Source organism: Mustela nigripes, chromosome 10, assembly GCF_022355385.1.
Source record: "Mustela nigripes isolate SB6536 chromosome 10, MUSNIG.SB6536, whole genome shotgun sequence".
Taxonomy (NCBI): Eukaryota; Metazoa; Chordata; class Mammalia; order Carnivora; family Mustelidae; genus Mustela; species Mustela nigripes.
The window spans coordinates 15,521,981-15,549,084 of record NC_081566.1 but is presented as its reverse complement, the minus strand read 5'-3'; the positions used below and the strand labels follow the sequence as shown (position 1 = coordinate 15,549,084).

Genomic DNA, 27,104 nt, shown 5'->3' with positions numbered 1-27,104 from the left:
ATCGCAATTCTGAACATCAAGTTATAAGGCTGTAGTAATCAAAATAATATGGTATTGGCACAGAAACAGATACACAGATCAATGGAACAAAGAGAAGACCCAGAAATGGATGCACAGCTATATGATCAACTAAGTTTCAACAAAGCAGGAAAGAATATCTAATGGAAGAAAGACCAACTCTTCAACAAATGGTGTTGGGAAAAGTGGACAGCAACATGCAGAAGAATGAAACTAGACCACTTTCTTACACCACACACAAAAATAATTCAGAATGGATGAAAGACCTAAATGTGAAACAGGAAGCCATCAAAATCCTAGAGGAGAACACAGGCAGCAACCTCTTTGACATGGGTCATAGCAACTTCTTACTAGACATATTTCTGGAAGCATGGGAAACAAAAGCAAAACTGAACTACTGGGGCTTAAGATAAACAGCAAAGGAAACAGGTAAAAAGTTAGTATCCAAAATTTATAAAGAACTTATCAAACTCAATACCCAAAAACCCCCCAAAATCCAGTTAAGATATGAGAGAAATCAGAGAGGGAGATGAGTCATCAGAGACTATGGACTCCAGGAAACAAACTAAGGAGTTGGGAGAAGGGGCTAACAGGGTGATGATGAGTATTAAGGAGGGTACCTGATGTGATGAGCATGTGATCTGATGAGTACATGATTTGATACGTAACTAATGAATCATTGAACAGTACGTCAAAAACTAATGATGTACTACTATATAGTGGCTAATTAAAAAGAATAAAAATAAATAAAAAGCAAAACAAAAATTTATGAAAGAGACATGAACGTTTTTTCAAAGACACGCAGATGGCTAACAGACACATGAAAAGATGCTCAACATCACTCATCATGAGGGAAATACAAATCAAAACTATAATGAGATATTACCTCACACCTGTCAGAATGGCTAAAATTAACAACACAGAAAACAACACTAAATGCTGGTGAGGATGTGAAGCAACAGGAATGCTCATTCAATGCTGCTGGGAATGGCAAATGGCACAGCCACACTGGAAGACCATTTGGTGGTTTCTTAAAAACCTAAATATACTCCCTATGTGATTCAGCAACCTTGCTTCCTGGTATTTATTCAAAGACGTTGAAAACTTATGCCCACACAAAAACCTGCACATGGATGTTTACAGCAGCTTTATTCATAACTGCCAGAACTGGGAAACAACCAAGATATCCTTCAGTAGGTGAATGAATACATAAACTGATACATCCAGAAACGGAATATTATTCAGTGCTAAAAGGAAATGAGCTTTTGAGTCATGAAAAGACAAGGAAGAACCTTAAAAGCATATTATATTTTTAAATCAAACTCAACACCCAAAAATAAAAAAATCAAATATCAAAAATCAAAAATCAAACAATCTTGTCAAGAAATGAGCAAAAGACATGAACAGACATTTCTCCAAAAACATACAAATGGCCAAAAGAAACAAGAAAAAATGCTTAATATCACTGATCATCATGGCAATACAATCAAAATCACAGTGAGATACCACCTCACACCAGTCAGAAGGGCTAAAATTAACAACTCAAGAAATGACAGATGTTGGTGAGGATGCAGAGAAAAGGGAACCCTCTTATACTGCTGGTGGGAATGTAAATTGGTGCAGCCATTCTAGAAAACAGTATGGAAATTCTGCAAAAAATTAAAAATAGAACTACACTATGACCCTTCAATTGCACTTTCAGATATTTACCCAAAGGTTACAAAAATAGATTCAAAGAGGCACATGGAACTTGACGTTTATAGTAGCATTATCAGTAATAGCCAAGTTACAGAAAGAGCCCAAATGTCCATCAACTGATGAATGAAGAAGATGTCATGTTAATATATAAAAATATATAAATAAATAAAGAATATAAAAATATAAGAATATAAAATATAAATATAAAATATGATTTACACAATATATTGAATTCAATTTCATAGAAAATATAAAAGAATATAAAAAATATTAAAAAGAATGAAATCTTGCCATTTGCAATGACATGGATGAAGAGCATATTATGCTAAATGAAATAAGTCAGTAAGTCAATCAGAAATAACTCAATCAGAAAGGCAAATACCATATGATCTCACTCATATGTGGAATTTAAGAAACAAAGCAGATGGACATAGGGGAAGGGAAATAAAAGCAGAGAGGGAGACAAATCCTAAGAAACTCTTAACTAAAGAGAACAAACTTAGGGTTGCTGGAGGGCAGGTGGGTGGGGGGGATGGGCTGAATGGGTGTTGGGCTTTAAGGAGAGCACGTGTGATATACAATGCGTGTTGTATGTAAGTGATGAATCACTAAATGTTACTACTGAAACCAATATTACACTCTGTTAATTAAGCAGAATTTAAATAAAAACTTGAAACACATGTAAAAGAAGGTAAGAATAAGCCAGTAACAGGGAAGTGAGAAAAGAACAAGTCTTTATGTTGTTCTTTGTTGGTATTATTTTTAGAGGTTAATACATTTTTCTCTGAGGATATGCTCTCTCAATTAAAAATCTTTATCATATTTAAGCAATGCAATATGGAATGTAAGAGAAAATATTCAATATGGTCTAAGTGGTACCAGGAAAATTTTATTTCCAAATTGTTTTCCAAAGGAGATACTGCTTCCAGAAATTTCCCTCATAGAGTAAACTCTCTTATGGAGAATTGCATGGGTGTGGGTGGTTGATATTTATGGAAATCATCTGAAATAACTGATGATCCATGTAGAGCTTTTCACTTTGACATAACAGATGAAAGGCAGAGGTATCAAAAGAACTATAAAAATCAAAGATACTCTCCAAGAATTGCTTCAGACAAGAGAAAGAGTATGTAATTTACACATTTGTGTAATGTGTAATAAACACTGAATTTACATATTTACTTCATTGCCTTGCAATTTGCCTTTTACTCTTCTCCATTCTAACTCCTTGAAACGATATTAAGGACACCACATTTTTAGAAGGAAAACCACAATCTATACCATTAGCACGGAAGAAGCAGCTTTGTCTTAAAACAGATCACTACCAAAGATTCTGAGTCTACATTCTGTATATAGTCTATAATCCATATTCTGATCTTAGTCTACAGCTGTGCCGTCCACTCCACTGACCGCCACCATTCTGACTATTGGAAACTTCAAACATGGCCAATCTGATTTGAGATATGCTCTAAATGTTAAATACATACTGGATATTGAAATTTTATTGTAGAAAATGTAAATTATCTCATTTATAGATCAAAATGATACAAGTTTGAGTATACTGGTCAAAGAAAATATGTTATTAAAAATCATTTCATCTTTTGCTTTTTACTTTTTTAGTGAACCTATTAGAAAATTTATAGTTGAAAGGAAAAGATGGCGGAGAAGTAGGAGGAGGCGCCTTTTAAACCTGTACCCTAAAGTGAGCTGACTACCAACCAAAGAACTCCGATCACCCAGGAAATCAGCCTGAGATCAGAATTATACACGTCTGGATCTCTACAGGGGCAGAAGACACCAGTGAGCAGGTAAAGCGGAGTGGGAATGGCGAACTGATATCAGAAGATAAACAAAAGGGGGAGGGAGCCACCAGAGGCCACCGGTTGGAAAGTAATACCCCAATCCGAGCGAGGGTGCCCTGCATCTGGGGACCAGCATTAACTTGGAGACTGGTTGAAAGCACTCCAAAAAAGCAAAGGATCGCAGGGGGGCAGGCAGGATTGTGGGAATCGGGGCGGCTAGGGACAGGGGCTTAAGTCCCCGGTCCCAGGATAGCCTCCCCTGGCACTGAGCCAGAGAGAGTGCGGCGGAGAAACCAGGTCTTGGTCCCTAAGCCACCAGCATGCCTGAGAATGCTTGGGGTCGGGCTCCTATGAGGGGATGGGAGCCTCATCAGAGGACAGAACGTGTGAGCCCTGCTATACAGCCTGAGATGCATGCGCCCCTCATTCTCTCCTGAAAGAGGTACACAAAGGCCTGGCCAGTGCTCTTTGACCCGAGCCACTGTTTCAGAGCCTAAGACACGCACCCCAAACTCTCCCCTGAAAGAGGTGCGCGAAGGCCCAGCCTGGTGCTTTTGGACCTGCGCCCCGTTCTCAGAGCCTGAAACGTTTGCGTGACCCACAGCCTCCCTTGAAAGATGTGTGTGCAAGCCGGGCGCTTTTAGACCCAGAAAGATCAGGCACACCCAGCCCAGGCCAGCGGGAAAATCTCAGTGTGCAACCGCTGCTTGGAACCTCTCTGGTGGTCTGGAGGTGAGCAGACAGCTGCAGCTGCTGTGGTTTTGGGTACAAGCAAAAGATCCTGCATCCCCAGGGACCGTGACTCGGAACCTGCTCTGCCAGTGTCCAAGGGGGAACTTATTGGGCTCTGCAGCCAGACTGAGGCTTCTCTCTGAGAGGGAGGTCAGGATGCAGTGGTTTTCCTCTAAAACTACAAAAACCATCAAGAACGGTCAAGGTGAGAAAAAAAAAAGTGAACAAACATAAAAACCGCCAGAGAACAAAAGCCTGAAAAAACCAGTTTCCTCAGAGCCCACCCCTTTGAGGGGGGCGAGGGAACTTAACTCAGGGAACATCACTGACTGAAAACCCACGTGGCAAGCCCCTCCCCCAGAAAACCAACCAAGAAAGGGGGAAAAAAAAAAGACTACAAGAGAACCCCCACTACTTCATAGGACAACTTTTATTTTTAGGTCGTTCCCACTATTCTGGTTCATTTTTTTCATATAGATAATTTTTTAACTTATTTACCATCACAGTGAGATGTCCAGTACACCAAATTCCATAATAACCTTCTAACCTGAACTTGTTGATACGTACACCTGTGTTTTTCTTTTGGATTTCTATTTTTTTGAAATTTTTTTTTAAATTTTAGTTTAGTTTAGTCTAGTTTATTCCCTCTTATTTTTATTTTCTAATACTCATATAGAGTTAAACTTCCTCTTTCCCCAATCAATACTACCCCTATAGGTAAACCAATTTTTAATCCCCCTTTATCTTAGAAAAGTTGAGTCATTTAACAAAGATATCAATATACATCCAGGAAGAATCAAAACAAACTTCCTGGCCCACACTGAGAATTTATAACCACTCTCCCATCTTTTTCTTCCACCATTGTTTCTGTGTTTTTGTGTTTGTCCTGATAGTATATAAATCTTACACTTGGGGTTCTTTTTGATGAGGTTCTTCCTTTATTTGCATATATATATATTTTTTTCTCTTGTCATATACTTTTATCAGTCTTTGTGTTTGTCTGTTTTTGTTTGTATACTTCATAAATCTTACCTTGGGGGCTATTTGGGCTGAACCTTCTCTTTCATCTTCCCTTTCTTCCCTTCTCTCTCTCTCTTTTTTTTCTTTTTCTTTTCTTTTGTCTCTCATATGGGTGGGGAATCCTGATTACTCAGAAGTGTTCCAGGGTGCACCTTGACTGCACCATGGTTGATACATCCAGCTACATCTCTTCAGTCATCTCTCACCAAAATGAGTAGGAGGAGAAATGCCCAACAGAAGAAAAATACAGAGGATGGACCTTCAGCAACAGAGCCAACGGCTATCAACATAGACAATATGTCAGAAAGAGAATTCAGGCTAACAATTATCCAGGCAATAGCTAGGTTAGAGAAAGCCATGGATGACCAAACGGAATTGATTAGGGCCGAGCTGAAAGCGGCCAGAGATGATGTTCACAATGTTAGGGCGGAGTTAAAAGCTACCAGGGCCGAGGTTCACAATGCTCTCAATGAGTTCCAATCTAATCTAAATTCTCTCAAAGCTAGGGTAACTGAGACAGAAGATAGAATTAGTGATTTGGAAGACAGATAGAAAGGATCAGGAGGAAGCCTGGAACAAACAGCCTAGAAACCACGAAAACAGAATCAGGGAAATAAATGATGCCATGAAATGTTCCAATGTCAGAATTATTGGAATCCCTGAAGAGGAGGAGAAAGAAAGAAGTCTAGAAGATATAGTGGAACAAGTTATTTATGAAAATTTTCCCAATCTCATGAATGGAACCAGCATTCATGTACTAGAGGCTGAAAGGTCTCCACCCAAGATTATACATTCCAAAAAAAATCAAGGCACCTGATAGTCAAATTGAGGATTCATAATTGTAGGTATAATCTCTTGAAAGCCGCTAGGACAAAGAGGTTCCTTACCTACAGAGGAAAGCCCATTAGAATAACATCAGACCTGTCCACAGAGACCTGGCAAGCCAGAAAGGGCTGGCAAGATATATTCAGGGCATTAAATGAGAAGAACATGCAGCCTAGAATACTTTATCTAGCAAGACTGACATTCAAAATGGATGGAGAGATAAAAAGTTTCCAAGACCGGCAAGGCTTAAAAGACTACACAATCACCAAGCCAACACTGCAGGAAATATTAAGGGGGGTTCTATAAAAGAGGAAAAATACTAAGAATAGCATTACAGAAATAAAGAGACAATCTACAGAAAGAAAAGACTTCAAAAGTAACATGATGTCAATAAAACCTATCTATCAATAATCACTCTCAATGTGAATGGCATAAATGCGCCCATAAAGTGGCACAGGGTTGCAGATTGGATAAAACGACAGGACCCATCCATATGTTGTCTACAAGAGACCCATTTTGAACCTAAAGATACACCCAGACTGAAAGTGAAAGGATGGAGAAGCATCTTTCATGCCAGTGGGCCTCAAAAGAAGGCTGGGGTAGCAATTCTCATATCAGATAAATTAGATTTTAAACTAAAGACTGTAGACAGAGATACAGAAGGACACTACATCATTCTTAAAGGGACTATCCACCAAGATGATTTAACAATTGTAAATATATATGCCCCCAATATGGGAGCAGCCAATTACATAAGAAAACTGTTAATCAAGATAAAGAGTCATATTGGTATGAATACATTAATAGTAGGAGATCTTAACACGTCTCAGAAATAGACAGCAGAAAATGAATAAAGAAACAAGAGCATTGAATGGCACATTGGACCAGATAGACCTCATAGATATATACAGAACATTCCACCCTAAAACAACAGAATACTCATTCTTCTCAAGTGCACATGGAACCTTCTCAAGAATAGACCACATACTGGGTCACAAATTAGGACTCAACGGATACCAAAAGACTGAGATTATTCCCTGCGTATTCTCAGATCACAATGCTTTGAAACTGGAGCTCAATCACAAGGAAAAATTCAGAAGGAACTCAAACACCTGGAAGCTAAAGACCACCTTGCTTAAGAATGCTTGGATCAACCAGGAGATCAAAGAAGAACTGAAACAATTCATGGAAACCAATGAGAATGAAGACACTTCAGTCCAAAACCTATGGGATACAACAAAGGTGGTCCTAAGGGGGAAATACATAGCCATTCAAGCCTCTCTCAAAAATATTGAAAAATCCAGAACATAGCAGCTGTCTGTACACCTTAAAGAACTGGAGAATCAACAACAAATCAAAACAATTCCACGCATAAGAAGGGAAATAATCAAGATTAGAGCTGAGATCAATGAGGTAGAAACCACAGATAGAGTAGAAAATATCAGTGAAACTAGAAGCTGGTTTTTTGAAAGAATCAATAAGATCAATAAACCATTGGCCACACTAATCCAAAAGAAAAGAGAGAAAGCCCAAATTCATAAAATTATGAATGAAAAGGGAGAGATCCCAACTAACACCAAGGAAGTAGGAACAATCATCAGAAGTTATTATCAACAGTTATATGCCAATAAGCTAAAAAACCCAGATGAAATGGATGCATTCCATTTCATCTAGAAACTCCCAAATTATTCAATTTTTTGAATAATTTCAATAATTCAATAATGAATTTCAATAATTCAAACTATAAACTCCCAAAATTGAACCAGGAAGAAATTGACAACCTGAATAGACTAATATCTAATGACGAGATTGAAGCAGTGATCAATAACCTCCCAAAAAACAAGAGCCCAGGACCTGACGGATTCCCTGGGGAATTCTACCAAACTTTCAAAGAAGAAATAACACCTATTCTCCTGAAGCTGTTTCAAAAAATTGAAGCAGAAGGAAAACTTCCTGACTCTTTCTATGAAGCCAGCATTACCCTGATCCCCAAACCAGGCAAAGACCCTACCAAAAAGGAGAATTTCAGACCAATATCACTGATGAATATGGATGCTAAGATTCTCAAGATCCTAGCAAACAGGATCCAACAGCACATTAAAAAGATTATCCACCATGACCAGGTGGGATTCATCCCTAGGCTACAAGGATGGTTCAACATTCGCAAATCAATCAATGTGATAGAAAAAATCAATAAGAGAAGAGACAAGAACCACATGGTCCTCTCAATTGATGCAGAAAAAGCATTTGACAAAATCCAGCATCCATTCCTGATTAAAACGCTTCAAAGTATAGGGATAGAGGGAACATTCCTGAACTTCATCAAATCTATCTATGAAAGACCCACAGCAAATATCATCCTCCATGGGAAAAAGCTTGCAGCCTTCCTGTTGAGATCAGGAACACGACAAGGATGTCCACTCTCACCACTCTTGTTCAACATAGTATTAGAAGTCCTAGCAACAGCAATGAGACAACAAAGAGAAATAAAATGTATCCAAATAGGCAATGAAGAAGTCAAACTCTCTCTCTTCCCAGATGACATGATTCTTTATATGGAAAACCCAAAAGACTCCACCCCCAAACTACTAGAACTCATACAGCAATTCAGCAACGTGGCAGGATACAAAGTCGATGTACAGAAATCAGTGGCTTCCTTATACACTAACAATGAAAATACAGAAAGGGAAATTAGAGAATTGATTCCATTTACCACAGCACCAAGAACCATAAGATACCCGGGAATAAACCTAACCAAAGAGGTAAAGGATCTATATTCGAGGAACTACAGAACACTCATGAAAGAAACTGAAGAAGACACAAAAAGATGGAAGACCATTCCATGCTCTTGGATCGGAAGAATAAACATTGTTAAAATGTCTATATTGCCTAGAGCAATCTATACTTTTAATGCCATTCCGATCAAAATTCCACCAGTATTCTTCAAAGAGCTGGAGCAAATAATCCAAAAATTTGTATGGAATCAGAAGAGACCCTGAATCGCTAAGGAAATGTTGAAATACAAAAATAAAACTGAGGGCATCACGTTACCTGATTTCAAGCTTTATTACAAAGCTGTGATCACCAAGACAGCATGGTACTGGCATAAAAACAGACACATAGACCAGTGGAACAGAGTAGAGAGCCCAGATATGGACCCTCAACTCTATGGTCAAATAATCTTCGACAAAACAGGAAAAAATATACAGTGGAAAAAAGACAGTCTCTTCAATAAATGGTGCTGGGAAAACTGGACAGCTATATGTAGAAGAATGAAACTCGACCATTCTCTTACACCGTACACAAAGATAAACTCAAAATGGATAAAAGACCTCAACGTGAGACAGGAATCCATCAGAATCCTAGAGGAGAACATAGGCAGTAATCTCTTCAATATCAGCCACAGCAACTTCTTTCAAGATACGTCTCCAAAGGCAAAGGAAACAAAAGCGAAGATGAACTTTTGGGACTTCATCAAAATCAAAAGCTTCTGCACAGCAAAGGATACAGTCAAGAAAACAAAGAGGCAACCCACGGAATGGCAGAAGATATTTGCAAATGACAGTACAGACAAAAGGTTGATATCCAGGATCTATAATGAACCCCTGAAACTCAACACACACAAAACAGACAATCATATCAAAAAATGGGCAGAAGATATGAACAGACACTTCTCCAATGAAGACATACAAATGGCTATCAGACACATGAAAAAATGTTCGTCATCACTAGCCCTCAGGGAGATTCAAATTAAAACCACATTGAGATATCACCTTATACCAGTTAGAATGGCCAAAATTAGCAAGACAGGAAACAACATGTGTTGGAGGGGATGTGGAGAAAGGGGAACCCTCTTCTACTGTTGATGGGAATGCAAGTTGGTGCAGCCTCTTTGGAGAACAGTGTGGAGATTCCTCAAGAAATTAAAAACAGAACTTCCCTATGACCCTGCAATTGCACTCCTGGGTATTTACCCCAAAGATACAGATGTAGTGAAAAGAAGGGCCATCTGTACCCCAATGTTTATATCAGCAATGGCCACGGTTGCCAAACTGTGGAAAGAGCCAAGATGGCCTTCAACGGACAAATGAATAAGGAAGATGTGGTCCATATACACTGTGGAGTATTATGCCTCCATCAGAAAGGACGAATATCCAATTTTTGTAGCAACATGGACGGGACTGGAAGAGATGATGCTGAGTGAAATAAGTCAAGCAGAGAGAGTCAATTATATGGTTTCACTTATTTGTGGAGCATGGAGGACATGGGGAGTTAGAGAGGAGAAGGGAGTTGGGGGAAATTGGAAGGGGAGGTGAACCATGAGAGACTATGGACTCTGAAAAACAATCTGAGGGTTTTGAAGGGGCAGGGGGTGGGAGGTTGGGGGAACCAGGTGGTGGGTATTATAGAGGGCACAGATTGCATGGAGCACTGGGTGTGGTGCAGAAATAATGAATACTGTTATGCTGAAAATAAATTAAGAAATAAGTAAATTTAAAAAAAATGGAAAAAAAAAGAAAATTTATAGTTACATATGTGGCTTACTTTTGTACTTTGTGTTATATTTCCATTGGACAGTGCGGTCCATAGCATGCCCTTTCATTGCCATCTTTAGACTGGATTGCAAAGAATTGTGCTTCTTCTTCTTTTTTTTTTTTTTAAGATTTTATATATTTATTTGTCAGAGAGAGAGCACAAGCAGGGGGAGTGGCAGGCAGAGGGACAAACAGGCTCCCTACTGAGCAAGGAACCCAATGTGGGACTTGGTCTTGGACCCTGGGATCATGACCTGAGCCAAGGCAGATGCTTAACTGAGCCATCCAGGAACCCCTCATGCTTTTATTCTTAAATGAATGTGTAAAACATACATTTAGGGGAAAAAGTGATTCTGGAAAATAATGCAGAATTAGAATTCTTCCTTCACTTTGTATTTGAACCAAAGGAGAAGAGAGGGTCTACTAATGCAGTGTTCACGGAATATGAAACAAATGTTCCCAGCTGCCTTTCCCAAGCCCAATGTAGCATTGCCAAATTAGTTCTATAGAAATGCTGTTCACTGTGCAGGACATGCTCTGTCTTACACGCACAACACTGGATTTCAGTTAATGCTGGCAAACTGTAGTGAAGCTACATAAGAAACAGGAGGAAAAGATGGAAAATAACAGGGGAACAGAAATATTGAGGGCATGGCAAAAAGGCACCGATAGCCTCTCACCCCTGAGTATTGTGCATGCAAATCAGAAGTCTGTGAGCCTGTCTCCCTAGCTGTATCCATTGATGGCGTATGGATTTAGAATTTAGGGAAAAACACCACCACTGAACAAAGAATAAAACACCGGAGCACTCATTGTGAAAGGAAAGTCAAAGAGCTAGACTTTAATATCCCGTCAACAAATGCTTCTAAAGAGTATGTGGCATGTTGGGCACTAACACCACTTGCCCATGAAGGCAGCTGTCCAGAGCATCTACTCATACTCCATAAAAATTAAGGAACTCTACCAAGAGAAAATGAAGTTGAACCCATTCTCTCCCACTGCTAATCTCCTGGGGCAAGCTGATTTCATATGCAGCATTTATGATACCACCTTATACTTTCAAGAAGAGAATGTGACCCATTTTTGTTTGTATCCATTTAACAGAGAGCAGTGTTATAATGGGTCTATGTTATACCTTGGTCTGGTTCTTTTATGAAGCCTGTATTACATCAAGCATAAAGGGGCAAGGAATATGCAAGAAGGTTGAGAAGTGGCAGAGGAGAAGCAACGACAAATTCACTGCTCCTCCAGGCACCTTGCCAGCATTGCTTACTGTTTTTTTTTTTTTAATTTAATTTTTTATTTTTTATAAACATATATTTTTATCCCCAGGGGTACAGGTCTGTGAATCACCAGGTTTACACACTTCACAGCACTCACCAAAGCACATACCCTCCCCAATGTCCATAATCCCACCCCCTTCTCCCAAACCCCCTCCCCCCAGCAACCCTCAAGAATAAATGAAACAAGATGGGATTGGGAGGGAGACAAACCATAAATGCTTACTGTTTTTGATTTGATACTGACTACGGAAGCCTTGCTTCATTACTGCTCACATTAAGCCAATGCTCAGAGAAAAGGGGAGATGGAACTTTCTGCCTGGGTCTGAACTGAACATCTTGTGGGCTCATAACAGAGCTGTTAAAGGCTAATTATTCCCAAGTCCTCCTCTCACTAGCTTCTTTATCTTCCTACCTGCAGATGTCAAGTTGGTTGCTTGAGAATTTTAAGTAATGGAAAATGGGAACTTCCAGGAAACTTCCATTTTTCTTTAGTTTAAAAATCTCTTCAAATTTCCAGATTGTCCAACAGGGGACAAGTCACACACACGATTCCCTAGTGAGACAAAATACCAGGGTACCTGAGAGCCTAGTTAAATGTAAGATCACCACACCATGCTACTCATGCATGCCAAATGTGGACAAATGGAATGTATCTATAATAGTGACCAGGGTCAAACAAGCAATGATGTAGACAGATACATCTCAAGTTGTTTCTGGGTCAGCTGGCAGTGAATTAGGATGCATGAAAAGACCCACAAACAGACAACAGAATAAGTAGGTTGAACACAGAACACTCATCAAATATTCAATTCTAGAAATCTGACATTTCCCAAGAACTTCTGAAACATTTTTGAGTTCTGTGCTTTTACCCTACCGGACCTACACTTTCGATCCTTGGATTTGGCAAGGTAGGGGTTCTCGAAGCAACTTCAAATTTGTACTTCTACAGCTCCTCTACTTTAAGGAACTGTTATAAGATCCAGCTTTAGCATATGACTGTTGAACAGTAAGTGACATTTACGATAATTCTGCAGCTTACACTTATAAAATGGGGGGGGGCTATTTTGTAAGGTCGAAACTGCTTACTTAAATAAGAAGGATCCTCTGACTTAGCCATTTTTTTCATTAAGCTTCCTACAAAAAACTCATTAATAACGGCATCACCCTCCCAATGCCTGCAAAGACTGTGTGAATCATGTGAGCTTTCCCACTGGTCAAACGCAGGTAACAGAGCCTTTGTCTATCTTGGATAGAAAACTATGTAACACATTTCTTTTTTTTTTTTTTTAAAGATTTTATTTATTTATTTGAGAGAGAGAGAGACAGAGTGAGAGAGCATGAGAGGGAAGGTCAGAGGGAGAAGCAGACTCCCCATGGAGCTGGGAGCCAGATGTTGGACTCGATCCCAGGACTCCGGGATCATGACCTGAGCCAAAGGCAGTCACTCAACCAACTGAACCACCCAGGCATCCTATGTAACGCATTTTTGAAGCCAGGGGCCATCTTGTCACTTTGGATGAAAGGATGAACACAAGAGGTCATCCAGCCCCCCGGCATGGCCGGACTGGCCAAGGAACAGGTCAGAATGCAACTCCAGTAGCTTACTAGTTAGTTCACATTACCCTAAAGATAGGATGATCCAGTGTCCCTAATGAAATCGCTAACGTAAGAATAATCTTTCAGATTACAGGTCTTTCAGGATGGAAAAGACCTCTGGTGACCAGGCTAAGCGGCACGAGGACATCTGCTAGCACAACCTCATGAGCCTCCAATCAATGACGTCCGCCTTCTCAGGAGACCCCTGCCTCAAATTTTGCCTTAAAACTCTCCCTTGTAAGCCACAGGCAGTTCAGAACTTTGGAGTGTTAGCTCCCCGTTCTTTCAGGCAGTGCCACACCAACGAACACCTGTCTTTCTCCAATGCCAGAGCTCGGTGACAGTTACTATGGTTTGCTGGTCGTTGGGCAGACAAACTCTGGTTTGGTTTGGTTACATTTTCATTTTTTGATAGGCTTTATATACTACAGGATGTCTCAAAGCCAGGAACACTTTTCTTCCAATCAAGCAGGCCAAATATTACCCTCTCAAATTATAAAAACTATAAATAGTTTGTTTCACATGTAGTCATTAATGACGTACAAATACAAAATATCTAGTTTAGCATGTAAGTGTCTGAAATGGTGTCAGTGGTTCTGAAGTATTTTTGTTTTTGTGGTGTTTTTTTTTTTTTTTTTGAGAGAGAGAAAGCATGAGTGTGGGTGGGGGGTAGGAAGTAGAGGGGAAGGGGCAGAGGGAGAGAGAGAACCATAAGCAGGCTCCATGCTCAGCATGGAGCCTGACTCAGGGCTCGGTTTCACGACCCTGAGATTAGGACCTGAGCCCAAATCAAGAGTCAGACGCTTAACTGAGCCACCCAGGCCCCCTGTTCTGAGGATTGTTTAGTGTTTAAAATTGTTGAGGGGAGGAGAGGTAGTACAACTTCTTTTCTAAAACTGCTCGTTCAGAATTCCCTGGTGGGTCAAACTGAGTCTCAGATACACCATTTCCAATAATGGGAGGAGAAAACCTGTGCTGTTTGAAATTAACAATGATTTAGAAGCCAGCGTTTTTGAGCAAACATTTTCTAATTAAAAAAACAGACATTAGATTATTTAGCATGATGCATTAGCGGCAGCTATGTTTTCCAATTAGAGATCTTGGAAAACATACCAATTCTTCTTTTAGGACACCATATTAAATTAATTTCATGTTAAGAAAACAGTTTCTCTAAACACTTTCTTCACCTTTAACAAATACTATTATTATGTGTATTTTTCTCTAGAAATAGGTCAGTTATGCACAAATCTCCCTGCCTGCCTGCATTTTTCTTCACTCATGCATACATTTCATTTTTCAAATAAAATAAATGGCCTTCAAATCAGCAACTGTGCAGTTTTATATAGCCTAGAAAATTTAGAAATATTAAAGTCTTCTGGAAAAAGTTCCTGGTGCTTAAAATAGTATCAACTGCCTATAAGCAATATTTCACATGGGCAGGGGTGGGGGTGGAGGGAACTCTCTAAGGTAGCCACAGGGAATAATAAGGATCAATTATTTTAAAATAAAACAAACAACAATAAAGGTATTAAAATTTCCAAGAAGCTTCCGGTCATAAAACCGTCACATCAGGAATAAAAATGAAATTTTCCTGACATCTGATTGCAGCTAGAGACTATCTTAAACTAGCTTCTAGCTTGATGGTGTTAAACTTTGTACTTTGGGTTGCCAGGAGGAGGGGGGTAGGGAGAAGGTGGCTGGGTGATGGACATCGGAGAGAGTATGTGCTCTGGTGAGTGCTGTGAAGTGTGTAAGCCTGACGATTCACAGACCTGTAACCCCTGGGGCTAATAATACATTATTTGTTAATTAAAAAAAACAAAAAAAATACTCTGTACGATTTCTTACAGAGTAAGGTATGTTACAGTAATTGCTTAGGTTTTTAAAACTGAAATATAAATAGTTTTAGCTCATTGAAAATTTAAGTAGCTTATATGTCAAGGTATTTAATCATGAAATTAATCATCCTTCATATCTTAATTATAACTTATTTGTATCTGTAAGCAATGATAGAATGAATAAAAGTAACCAAAATAAGTATACTTTGTTTCTACTGAAAATGTAAAAAATGAACTAAATTAAAATAGCATTTCTGACTTGCCAGAGAAGAAAGACTAGCCTGTTTCTCTTTTATCACTTAAGAAGTACAGGATATGTATTTATTGAGTATCTATTATATGCCAAGGATTGTTTTATGTGATTCTGATGAAGTAAAATTTTAAAAAATCCTTTTTTATGAATAAGAACTTCTAAAATGAGAATCAGGCAATAAACAATGAAATCTAATTAATGAGTGTATCACATAGGATGTTAGAAGTTGGAATGAAATCTTGCCATTTGCAACAACATGGATGGAACTAGAGCGTATCATGCTTAGCGAAATAAGTCAAGCAGAGAAAGACAACTATCATATGATCTCCCTGATATGAGGAAGTGGTGATGCAACATGGGGGCTTAAGTGGGTAGGAGAAGAATCAATGAAACAAGATGGGATTGGGAGGGAGACAAACCATAAGTGACTCTTAATCTCACAAAACAAACTGAGGGTTGCTGGGGGGAGGGGGTTTGGGAGAAGGGGGTGGGGTTATGGACACTGGGGAGGGTATGTGCTTTGGTGAGTGCTGTGAAGTGTGTAAACCTGGCGATTCACAGACCTGTACCCCTGGGGATAAAAATATGTTTATAAAAAATTAATAAAAAAAGAAGCTGGGTAAATATGATGAAAAAATACAGCAAGGCAAGGAGAATCAAGACTGCTGGGGGTAGAGGAGTTTGGTTGCTCTCAGATGGTATGTGACAAAAAGGTGAATGTTTCTCCCACATACTGGTTACCGCAGCAACACCTTTTTTTTTTTTTTTAACGATTTTATTTATTCATGAGAGATGAGAGGGAGGCAGAAGCAGAGGGAGAAAGCAGGCTCCCTGCTGAGCAGGGAGCCCAATGTGGGACTCGATCCCAGGACCTGAGCCAAAGACAGGCCTAAACCATCTGAGCTATCCAGGCACCCTCACAGCAGCACTTTTAATGTGTCAAAGAAGACCACTAAAGCCAAAGATGAAAAAAAAATCATTGAACAAATCCTTATGTTAAATGAAACTTTCAAGCATTAATGTAATACTGTTTTCTCTTCAATATGTGATGGTATAAGAAAGATCTAGAGTAGAGGGGCAGCCTTGCAAGGACTATTTTAAAGAAGTAAGAAGCTATAATATTTGCCATTTTGATTACTTTATTTTAATGGGGAAGATTTTTCTTGTTGTTTTTGAATGGCAAATTATTTTCATAGTTAAACGCTGAAGTTGTTTTAAAAAAAAAAAAGGCTCGAGGTGCCAGGGTAGCTCAGTCACTTAAGCCTCCAACTTTGGCTCAGGTGGTGATCCCAGGGTCTGGGTTCGAGCCCTGCTTTAGGCTCCAAGCTCAGTGAGGCGTCTGCTTGAGGATTCTCTCTGCCCCTCCCCTTGCTTGTGCTCACATGCATGCTCTCTTTCTCTCTCAAATAAATAAATAGAATTTTAGAAAAGAAGAATTAAAAATACCAGTAAGTGAGCCTGATAGATAATCCTGGAAAAAAGCAAAGAGCATTCCTGATGGAGGGAATGGTCAGTACAAAGACTTTTATGTATATGTTACCAAATAACATAAAAATACCCTCACTAAAATAAATGTCCCAGGTTCTCACCAGTGGGCACCAAGATACTGAAGGGATCACCAACACATTACAAACCTTGGCATTTGTGAGAAATACCATCAAGAACATAGTGATGTTTAGGGTGCCTGTGTGGCTCAGTGGGTTAAGCCTTTGCCTTTGGCTCAGGTCATGATCTCAGGGTCCTGGGATGGAGCCCTGCATCAGGCTCTCAGCAGGGGGCCTGCTTCCCTCTCTCTGTCTGCCTCTCTGCCCACTTGTGATCTGTCAGTCAAATAAATAAGTAAAATCTTTAAAAAAAAAAAAGAGTATCGTCATGTTTATATACACAGCTTCCAGTTTCAAAAATACATTCCTTTGTATAGTAGGATCTCCCAATATGATTGATTTTCTACTAGGCTTTAGGGCAATATTTCATACAGTTTTCCTCAACAGATAACTAAGTGCTTGTTGGTATAGAGAAATTATGAAAGTCATTGCCATGGCAGTGATGAATAACCATGTGTAGCAGGGATACTTAGCTATAAGATTTAAGAAGCTTTTTCTTTTTCCTTTTTTTTTTTTTTTTAAATTCTAAAGATGAAAAAAACTGACATTTCAGGGATCATAAGCACCTGATGTTCTGGAGCTAGAGTTTATCCTTGTAAGTTGCATTCACCTCATTATGAAAGTGACTACTTTGGAGAGCATGTTTGTTTCTCTGTTTGTTTAATCACAGACATGTACGTCAAGTACCTATCCCCAGTTCTTAGGACAACCTTGCCAGAGGGAGTGATCCAAATGGAGTTGCTTTAGACCAATCCAGTATGATCTGTAATAATTTAAATGGGTATCTCCATTTGGGGGAGAATATGTTTGCATATGTTGTATATTTTTTATATATTGGATGTATTATTATCACATCAATTGGTTTTCTACTGGTTTAGTCTCTGCCCTCAGGAGAGGGAACACCCGAGAGAATAAACTCATCTCGAGTGGTAAACAGAGCCTTACAATATGCCACCAAGCCAGAGGTTGAGGAGGGACACTTGGAGAAGACCAAAGGACTCTAGGAGCAATTTGCTTTGATCATTTAGTATCAAGTTGTCCGCTTCTGCTCTGTAATTCCCTGAGGTATTCCTTAAGACTTCTGCAAAGGTATAGATGGTCTCAGCCTCGTATTAGCTGTATTAGGAATAAAATGAGAAATCAATATCTGTGACTGGTGTGCCGTGGCCCCAGAGAAAGCTTCAGCAGTTATGACATGTCCAGGTAAGGAAAGAACAGGGAAATCCAGAACTACAGTCTGGAGGGACCCCTGACAAGAGTAATAAGGACAGATGTGTGGAACACGAAAGTACAACCATCTTCAGTTTATACATAATTATACATAATTTTTATATACTTATATATATTTATAAATGTTATATTTTTATAATTATGTATAAAAGTTATACATAAAACATCTACAGTTTATACATAATTGAATGGAATTTTGACAAGTTTTAGCCAAGTGCTAATAAAGCAGTGTCTAGTCAAATATGATTTTGCCTAATGTATACGTCATAATCCAATGTATAACTTATACTATGAAAATTATAAGATTTGTAAAAATTGGTTTGTAAATACAGTTCCTTAGAATAATAGGCTAAACCATATGGAATTGTGATTCTTAAGGTCAAAAATAGTTGAATGTCAATAATTTCATATAGTTCAATGTAATAAATTTCAAAAAAAATAAGGATATTTGCTCTTTTCTATCTGTGATTACTTTGGTGTTATGCATTGGTTTTATGAAACTCAACATCAGTTCAAGATTCTTTCTTCTAGAAAGTTTACACATAGAACAGATTCAATATCACTGTACGGAATCCTGAATGACTATATAGTCCTGAATGAGAGCAGAGATCGCTTCTTTACAGGAACAGGACTATCTGGTCTCTGTACAATTTAAAGTCCACCTATAGTCTCCTTAAAAAACAGGTTGCTTCAACGGTTACCTTGATGCTTCTGTTCTAATAGAACCACTAATGAATCTTAAATAATATAAAAACAGGTAACATAGTATCTTAAATATTATAAATTCAGGCAATATACCAAAGTCCATCAGATTTGGAGACATACAAAATTCACCAAATATGAGCACAAGACATAAAATTTTAATCCTCCAAATTATTATCCTCTTTCCTTGAATTAGAGCAATGTTTATGTTTTACAAGACTAGTCAAAATATATAGAGGAAATTATAGTATCTAGCAAACAGCCCCTTATTTTAGTGCCTTAAAGCAATGATGGTTAATCTCTCACTCAGGCCAGTTGCCCTCATGTCAGCAGTGGCCTCTGCTCACGGTGTTAGTTAGGAACCCAGGATAACACTGCACCATGGCCTCCTAGGGTCATTGTTCGGGAGGCAAGTACACTCTTGGGGGCTCACTGGTGCAATTAAATCATCTTCTTGTTTGGCTCATATCAGTTCTGGCCACAGGTCATTGGCCAGAACTCTTCCTGTGGCTCACCAACCACAAGGGGAAGAGGAAGTGTAACTCTCACATGTGTCTGGAAGGAGAGATACATATTTTATGAACAGCACTGGTGGACTAACACTTTACTGGAAGAAGAACAGGGAATCTTCCCTGTTTGGAAACAGATTTTATATCTCTGTGTGTGTGTACACACACATCATCTTTCATCGGAAGCCATTCTTTTGGTTCAAATCAAGTTTAGGGAGGAAGAACTAACAAATTCCTTTACTACAATTAGGATATCCTGCACTGAACACTAAACAAATCACCACACTTTGTTGCAAAAGATGATCAAATAATCCCTGATTGAACTTCAAAGTGGGCCCCCTACTCAGCTCCCAATGACCACAACAAATATTCTTTTAGGAAGAGCCATCTATGAAGAGGAACTAAAAACAAATTTATTTTGTTGATCCATCTTTGAAAACACACTTGCTTGTGTTCTCAGCAAACACTACTTTGAAGTTTTGTAAAATCTGACTGATTTTAGCTCTGCATACAGGCAAGCACAATACTTTGGTTTGAGGAAGAAAGTCCAAAAACAATTTTGAAAGCAAAGTTCACAGTGACCACTCTTCTTAACACAAATTCTCAGAACAGATACTGGTATCAAAACAGTCAAAAGAGATAACATTATATCTTGATGCATTAAATCCCCATAATATGCTCTCTAGCGAAAGGATATAAAATTACTTATAGTGGTTTGAGGCAAAAACTATTAACTTAAGTTATTTTCCTATTATGTACAAATGAATAGGAAAAAATTATTCTGAATTTCCATTACAAGAGGACATTCTGTGAAATACCTGGAGCAAAAAGAAGTTATAATTTAGAAATAGTGAGGATTCAATCTAAAAGAGAGCGAGAGAGAGAGAGAGAGAGAGAAAAGAAAGGAATCTTCCCACATATTTTTTTAAAATTAAAATTAAGCTACTCTTTCCTGGTTTAATAAAAGGAAAAATACAAATAGATTCTGTTTCAGTCCATACATCAAGACAATAGAAATCTGTAGCTCTAATTTAAGACAAGACTTAAAATAATAGTAGTGTGAGTAGATTTAAGGGACATTTAATGCAGGATCTAGATTTCAAGTCCATAGAACATACAATACACTTGAAATTCTTGCACTCAGTTTTTCCTAGACTTTTCACATGGTCTCTGGGTTTGTGATTAAGTTCTAGCAATATACATAACCTGAATGTTTTCTTGTTTACCTTTTCTTTTATGTTTACTTTTTATTTCAACCGGATGAGATGCTGGGGCATATAAGCATTCATAGCATTTCTGAAAAATATATGATAATACCTAGATGATAGCTTTAGAGTTTTATAGGATTCTTTGATTTGGGATGATAATTTGATACTAATTTCTTCAGAAACCCAGGAGGAAAAAAACAAGCATCTAGTAAGCACGTAGCCACATCCCACACTCTACCCACTAAATCTTTATAAAGCAGCCTCATAAAGGAGTTTAAATCTAGCTTTATTAGAACACGGAGATTCTGACACAGTAGGGATTTTGGTGAACTTTGCAAAGCGAGTAAGTAGTTAAGATAGTATTAAATCTCAGTTCTAAGGGCTCCAAAGCCCACGCACTTTTTGGAAATCATAGAGATGATTTCCACCCGTTTAAAGGAATGTTAAAACTTTAGATTTCAAGAGATCACTGACTTGTACCATAGCACAATCAGTGACCAGACGAAATTCACAAAACCCTTTTCTATAGCTACATAGTAAAGATGGGTCGGATTTGGGTACTTATTTGTAATGTGTTGATATTACCTACCTATAAAATTAATAAGAAAAAAACAGCAATACAATAATATACACCTTACTTTTTTAGGCACTTGGGAAGCAGTATAGCCAAAAAAAAAAAAAAAAAAAAAGGCAGTTTAGCAAAAAGGTTGGATCATGGAGTCAAGCCATCTGTGTTGACTATTCTACGACTTTAATGACTAATTCTAGCACTTTTAAGCTTTATAACCTTAAGCAATCGTTTTACCTCCCTGTGCTTCAGTTTCCTTATTAGCAATTATATTTAACAGCTGAGCTGTCTCATTTACTATTAAAAAAGAAAGAAAGCATATTCTAGGAAAAACTACTTCCATTTTCACCATTCTGAAATCCTTTTTTTTTTTTTTTTTTTTTTTTTTTTTTAGCATATATTTTGACTGGTAAGAGCCTCCTAACCCTGGTCCTGCAAAGGTTCCTGGAATGCAATATAATTCTGGGATGGTCTAGAGACATAATTTGGGGTCTTGAGTCTACATAAAATTTCATAAAATTCCATAAAATTCACTGTCCATAAAATTCACTTAGAAATTAGACACATACTGGTTGGTGTATAAGAGTTACTCTTGCCTCAAAGCATAATTTAAGTTTTACATTGTTATTTGTTCTTTTATTTATATTTATTTTCCTTTCCAAATTCCTATTTACTAATACTATATAGGTAATAACTTGAGAAGGACCTTTTGCTTCAGCACAACCAAGCAGAGTCAAATAAAGACCAGCAGATGGACCTCAGAGTCGGATTGCTCTGAGTTTTTCCCCATAGCACAGTGAGGGACACCTCCTTCCCCATGGGACAGACAAGAAGGGACCATTATATCTGCCTTATTTTAAGTGACACATCATGATACCGTCAGCATTGATTTTATTGTTACTCTTTAGGCAAAGAGTTGTATGCACGGAACTATAAACCTGCCAAGTCTTATGATCACTGTATATTGTGCCCATACTCCAACTTTAGTTATTTACCACTACTTGAGCATCTCAATAGAGAACAACAAAAATACACCAAGAAAAAATCTGAACTGAACAGTAATGCCACCCCCACCCCCACCCGATGTTGGAAATCAAAGCAACAACTACAAAGTCTGATAAATGCTGTTTTAAGGTTAAAAAAAAGGAGGGAATGGAGGGAGGGTGGAAGGGGGCAAAGAGAACGGAAAAGGTAAAAGCAGGCTATTTTAGGAATCAATCAAAGACTAAGTGCCTTCTTAGTCAAAACTCCTTTTTCCATCTCTAGAAGAAAAGTAAAAGCCAACATTATAAAGATCAGTTAGGAAATGCATCACCTGTGGAGTCTTCCCAAAAAAGACATCAGCCTCAAATTAGTACCAGTGAAGTTACTCCCAGACCTAATAAAGCACTCATTATACAGTACTTAATAAGTATTTTTTAAATGAATGATTTAGGAATCAATTAGATGTTAAATAATCTCCCAGCTGGTCTCCATGCCTCCAGTCCTTTCCCTGTCCTGCCAATCTGCCGTTGCCATGCCACAGCTCACCTCCCTCCCTCCCCCTCACTGTCCATACTCACCACGCATGCATGCCCAGCAGGACCCAGGATCGGGGCGGTCAGCACTGCTCAACCCCTTGCCCCGCCATGCACATAGCTTTCTGTCACTTGTGGTCCAAGGGCTCCTATTTCCATTAAAAATACTTGACTGTTGGCCTTGGGAATTGTGCTTGATGGGCCCAAAGGCCCATCTTAGAATATACCCACTCCATGGCACAATCCCAGAAAGCAAGATTTACACTTTTTTTTTTCCTATAGGAGTGATACTCCTGGAGTACAACCTCATGGGAATTCTTGTGACTTCTCTGTTTTATGTCCCATTCCTTTTCTTCCCCAGTGCCTTTAGCCCATCTGGTTACGATAATCATCCTTTCTTCAAAACCTCAATTCATCTGTCCCTCCAACAGACCCTACTGCGAATCAATGTATTTGAATACATTATTTGCTGAATAGTCCTTTATGGTCCCTGCATTTAACCCCAACCCCCTTAAATGAAGGTATTACACCAGGTTCCATATGTTTAACTCTACTGTTGACTTACTTGACAAATCCCAATTAGGTGAACTTATTTGCACTCACAGCTTACACGGTCATTTATGTAGGGATGAACCCCCCCCCCCCCCATTATCTCTCCAGCTCCCTCCTTCTAAGTTTGTTTACGCTCACATCAGCCCCCTGATACCCACCACATCCTTCCATCACAACATGTTCAAAATGACATCTTCATTCCTCCCTCAGAATCTCTCATCTTCCTGACTTTTGCAAATCCATCCAAAGCCAGAACCATGGAGGTCACCCTCCTTTTCTCTTTACTGCCCAAAGCTAATGGGTTACCAAGTCCTAGTCCTTCGGTCCCCCAAATAATTGTGAAACCCCTACCTTCATCTCCGTCCCACTGCCACCCCAGAGCCTTCGTTCTGTACTACCTGGACTCCTCCACTAACCTCTCCCGAGTGATTTCCCTGCATCCAACTTTGTTCCTAATCCATCTTCCTCAATGCTGACACGATCACTCATTCTACTTACTTCCAATCCTTCAGAGGCTCCCTCAGGTTTTCAGAATAAAGGCTAACTGATTTCAAAGGGCAGCCAAGCCTTTCCTAGTCAAAGCCCTTTTCCCATAAGGAATAACAGAAAGTGGTCTGTTCCTACCTTTCTAGGACTCAGGCTGCAAATGCTCTATACTTGCCCATCCTGGACAGGAAAAAGGGCTGCCAAGTCCCAGCTCTTTCATAAAAGCGAGGCCTCCCCATCCCGATGGAGGTCTGGAAAATACCTACTGCTGCCACCAGCTAAGCAGCAGATGAAAACCGTCTTCCTCCATATTCTCAGGGCCCTGGGGCAAACTAAGTTCCAGGCACAGTCTTGCAAGCCTTCCAGCACCACAGTTTCCCAACCTAAGACCAGAGGCCAACTCGCTAGCAGGAGCATCTCCGTTAGCACAAACCCCTCCAGAGAGTAAAACATATGACACTGGTAAAGACGTGATGCTAGCCTGTCCACTCACTGAGGCCAGCTGTCAGACGACACTGGCGTGCAAGGCAGGGGTGGGGGCTGGTCTGTGGGGGTGTCCGTCTCACATATAGACAGGAACACTCCAGACACGGGAACGTATACACCGATCAATACAAGAACTATGCAGAAATCACAGGCTTTTCAAAGAAGGCCCATAAACAGTAGAAAATGATGCATAATAAGGAGGCACTATTCTGTGCTTGTTTCAAAATTTCCCTTCTGACTTTTGTGGTCACATTTTTCTTTTTATTACACCTGCTGCAGATAGTGGTTTTATTGTATTATCCAGAATACCTAAGTAATCTTTATTTTCTAAATGGAAACATTTCCTCAGAAGAGGGACATGGCTTAATAGGAAAAGATAATTAGTCATACAATTCTTGTTGAACATGTGCCTACTCTCCATTAAACTTTCAAAAATAATGAGACAAATAAACACTTACAGAAACTCATGTGTCTCCATGGAAAAAGGATTGAGGTCATTATTGTTTCCCTTGAGGATTGCAGATCAACTATAATTATGTGTGACATTTTGAAACAATGCTGTCTTGCTTCAACTAACCATTTCTTCTGCAAATATTTCAGATGGATCAGGTATACCAAAATATTTTATTCCTGCACGTTCATCAAAAACGATTTTTCCTTATTTCTAACCATGTTTTCATTAAAATTAGTCCTTATTTCCATTATTATTGGAAACAAAATATATTTTAATATTAACAAACCCAGAAATAAGGCCATATGTGATTAGATGTAGATTTTAATACTCACCTGATCTGGTTGAAGAGTATTTTTAAAATATATAACAGACATTATTAGGCCAAATATTTCCATTCAGGGAAAGCATGTGTTTTAATATCCCCTGGAAATTTAATGCTATATATTATTTTGTATATTTTATATTATATTTTTAATAGAATTTCAAGTTATCAAAAATACGTAGCATTTTTATTCATCAAGACTGAGAGCTAGACATAACCTTGTTGCTTCTGAACATGTAGGCGGTTTGTAAAGGTTACGGTGTCTGGAATGGTTTAGGGACAGAAGGTAAGGAACACACGGTGAACAGTCACCCGGCCTGCACGTCCGTCTGCATAAAGGTGACAACTAGAATGTATCTAGTTGCATTTTATTTAATTATACCCTTTCAGGAGTTATTTCAAAATAAAATGATCGAATAATCCCTCTTTCATCGCTGTAGACATTTTTGCAGTATTTCCGTTTATAAAACCTTTGGCTCTGATCATCTATATATCAGTTATAAATTGTGCCTTTCTTTCTGTTGAATCTGTAACTCCATTCTGTCGTCTCCCTAAACTGGATTATAAATAAATAACAAAGCAAACATCTGCTCAAACTGGTGGCTCCATTTTAATGGGCTCGACCGACCAGAGCAGCTGCAGTCCCCGCGCCAGGAGGGCTCCCAGGAACTTTTTGCTCATGGCCTTTACTCACACAAGCTTTCTACAGATGTGGTGGCCAGAAACCACATGTGACTCCAAAGGTCAGGCAAAAGCTCAAAGACTTACAATACGAAAAAGAAACATGGAGATCAGGCCTAGGAAAGCACATGAACTTGTTTCTTATGCTAAGTAAGCCAGGTAATGCCGGAATTTCACTTTATTTCAAAGGATGGTGTTCTGGCCCAAAATGTGTCCTCTAAAGCTGCATAAGTTGAAGCCCTAAACCCCCAGCGTGATGGTCTTTGGAGATGGGGCCTTAAGCAGGTAATCAAGGTTAAGTGAGGTCATAAGATGGCATTCCTGAGTCTACAGGGCTGACTGACATCCTTATAAGAAGAGGAAGAGCCACCAGAGTGCTTTCTCCAGGCAGGTGCACAGAGAAAAGAACATGTAAAGGCCACAGGGAGAAGGTAGCATCCGTAAGCTATGGAGAGAGATCTGACCAGAAACTAACCTCGCTGGCATCTTGACTATGAACACTTAACTGATAATATTTCTGGGCCTATAAATATGAAATCCAAATGTAATTTCCAAAGTATAAAATTTCAAGAACAAGATTAAAATTTTAAACTTTCTAAAACTTCATGCGTCAAAATTCTAATGTTCATTTCTATATGTATAGCTGTAAAGATGGGTAAGACAGTATCTCTTTAACACCTGAAATCTGTACACAGGGCACTTGGCCATAACTCCTACAGTTTTGGGCACATATGTATACATAACTGTGTGTACTTGCACACATTTATAGGGATATAAGAAAGAAGGAAATAATTCAATATAGTAAAAAGATTCAATATTATATGATACATTCACTTTTCCATGCTATTGACATTTTGACATAAGTATTTTCTATTCTGTTTCTCTTTGTGGAATAACATTTACCTTTGCCCTTAAGGAAAAAAGAAAAAAAGAAATGAAACAAAAGAAAAAGGAAGAAGAAATAGCGAATATTTCAAATTACATCTTTTTTTCATTATAAATCAGCCTCAGCACCTGGTACATAGGGGTGTTTAGCAAGTATCTGTTACCTTAATTACACTTACCATACAGCAAATCCACACCAAACATAAATATTAAAAATCTTAAATAACATCTATTTTTAAAAATGTCAAAAAAAGATGAAAAATAATGTTTACGGAATTAGCTCAAGAGGAGTGTTTTTTG

The 27,104-nt window shown here is 38.7% G+C and overlaps 1 protein-coding gene across 5 annotated transcripts in view; it reads right to left on the bottom strand.

The window, feature by feature from the left end:
• The window catches only part of KCNK2 (potassium two pore domain channel subfamily K member 2), a 223,915-nt gene that overhangs the window by 25,823 nt on the left and 170,988 nt on the right, over positions 1 to 27,104 (bottom strand). The gene's annotated exons all lie outside the window — the stretch shown is intronic.